At 46.8% G+C, this 2,616-nt stretch overlaps 1 pseudogene; it reads right to left on the reverse strand.

Moving 5' to 3' along the window:
* Nucleotides 1-1,846: 1,846 nt before the first annotated feature.
* On the reverse strand, nucleotides 1,847-1,954 carry LOC143986360 (U2 spliceosomal RNA; annotated as a pseudogene).
* Between the last annotated feature and the right edge of the window lie 662 nt (nucleotides 1,955-2,616).

Consider the following 2,616-nt stretch of genomic DNA (forward strand, 5'->3'; position numbering starts at 1 on the left):
TATCCCCGCAGACATTGAGTCCGCGGGACCCACGATCACACTCATGGAGCTCGCGGCGGGTGCACAGCCGCAAACTGCTTCTTAAAGGGCAACGTACAGGTACATTAATATGCCTGTATGTGCCCTTCTGCCAACGTATATTGACGTGAGCTGGTCGGCAAGTGAAAAAGTTAAAGTGATATGGTTTTATGTAAAAAACATTTATTTTCCCATAGGATAGACATGTCATCCGCCTGCCTCTCCACTTCAACCAAGAAGAGAAAGCCTTGTATTCATTCTAAAAAATACAAGGCTTCCTGTGAATGGCTGAGCAGCGCTCAGCCTGACTCAATATTGTTTCAGGAACAAGATAGGACTTTCCTGTACCACTGCCAAAACACAGTACAGCATTTTGTATGTAGCCGATGTCACATACAGTTTAAAGAGCATTAACAGGGGTTGCAGATGTAGCACCCTGGAGTTTAGGCAGGGTTGTTCCTCACAAATTTACTTGCCAGGAATAATTATACTGGCTGATTGCTAGAGATCTATTGATTTCTCCCAAAGTTTGGCCTTGTTGCACTTTTATCTTCTACCATGAAGTAGCTGGGTACTTGGTGGTACTAGATATGAAAAGGAAAAAAAAAAGATATGAGAAGGGAAACGCAAGGTCGGATTATGGGTATATGGGATATATCAGCCAATGGGCAGGGGTTTTCTTGAATCCCTTGGCCAGCTGAGCTGAGTTTCTTATGACACATTAACTCTTCAAATTTCTCAATATTTTAGAGTGATCAGTCTGTCTTTTTGGAAAGCATGTGGCGTGCAAAACACACTCAAAAACTTCACCCGGTGCATAAAAAATGTGCACACACATAAACAGTGACACAAAAAAGTGCAGACGGATACACAAGCCCTCTAAAATCAGAGGGCATCAGGCTCCAGACAGGGACAAGGACACTTAAAACGTGGTCTTTCTGGCCAAAACCAGGCAGACCCCGTTCTTTGGAAGGTCTGCTGAAACAGACCCACCCAAATACTAGGTGAGGCTCCCCCGAAGGGAGACCCCAACCCTAAGAGAGAGGGCAAACTAAGCTAGAAGGCCATGTCCACCCCCTCCCCAGACTTTCAGGACAGGCCTGTGACCCTACGCATCACAGCAAATGTGCAAAGTGACAAAACAAAGATGTGACACACACAAAATAAATAAAGTGGGGAAGGGATAGTGGAGAGGAGAGTGAAAAGAGTGGCCATTGTGTGAAACAATGACCAGGCCCTCTGGACAGGAATAAAAAATTCCTCTGGTCCTATCGAAAAGGCCTTGCCCAAGAGGCAGGTGCTAAAAAAGTGTGTTGTTATATGGTGCAATGTCCTTGGTGCCCAAAATCAAAGTGACCCTCACACAGTGATATTTAGGCACCCCTGCACTGCCACTCCAGGGTCACATACTCCATAGGCTTTCAAACCCCAACCCTGACCCACAGCCCCGACCACAGCAGCCCCCACTCCAGTCAGGAAGGCATGGAGTTAAGGAAGCTCAGGGAGAGCCTGCCCACCACAAGCTCAAACCCCTGCTCCTGCCCCTCCTACCTAATTACATCCAGAGGTACTAAGCGTTCCTCCCCACTTTGCAGTTCAAACCCGGTGTTCCCTCCCGGAAAACTGTCCGGAGCTAGAGCTACCCCAATCTAGGCCATAAGGCCAGGGACCCGAGCCTCCGGATCAGACCCAGATGCAGCACCCATCCTCACCAGGAGCACCCTTCCAGACGGCTCAGACTCGATCATGCATCGGCCCCCAGGTTACTGTCGGGCGGCACGACGTGGCCCCTACCAAAACCGTCCTTCCGGGTGCTAATTACGCCATTGGAGAGTGCTGACCAAAACCCTCTCTATAGGGACTGAACAGCGCCTCCTTTGGCAACTGATAAGAACAGATACTACACTTGATCTTAGTCAAAAGGCCGAGAAGCGATGTTGATTGGGAGAGAGCAAAGGGAGTGCATCCAAGGACCACAATATCAAGCACTTTCCAGGACTGATGGGGATTTGACAACAAGAGTCATGGAAATAGGCAGTGTGGCATGTGACTTTGGAGTCTGTATCCGCAGCATTATTCAGAGTGATGCTGGTCTGTCCACATTGGAAGTGCCAAGGTCAGAAATAGAAATTGAGTTACTAAAGGATCACTAGAAGGGTTCAACTACCAAATATTACAGCCACTAATCAGTACTCTTTTTGGATTCAGAGCTGGGGTCGGATGGGGCATCTCATATATTTCATTCAACAGCCCACCGATTACACCGATTACACAGATTACAACCAGAATAAAGCTTTATAAAATTCAGAGTTGTTTGGCGCCATGAAATTGCATGGGGGATTGAAAGCGGGGTTATTGACAAAAAGGTAATGAACAAGCACAGCAGCTGGCAGCAAGTGGGTAGTGCGCTATATATGTAATTGTCTCTCCCGCCCTACCATTTGCCAGCTGTTCTAATTAGTAAGTTTGCACTCTTCGTGCGGTCGGGGGTATTATTCTACCCCTGTTTATAGGTTTTATTTTATTAATTTACAATACTATTATTTTTTCATTTTTTTCCGTTTTGCTCCTATTTAGATACCCACGTGCATGCTCCTA

The sequence above is a fragment of the Lithobates pipiens genome, unplaced genomic scaffold, assembly GCF_037356315.1.
Source record: "Lithobates pipiens isolate NorthernLeopardFrog02 unplaced genomic scaffold, aLitPip1_a1.2 Scaffold_16, whole genome shotgun sequence".
Lineage (NCBI taxonomy): Eukaryota > Metazoa > Chordata > Amphibia > Anura > Ranidae > Lithobates > Lithobates pipiens.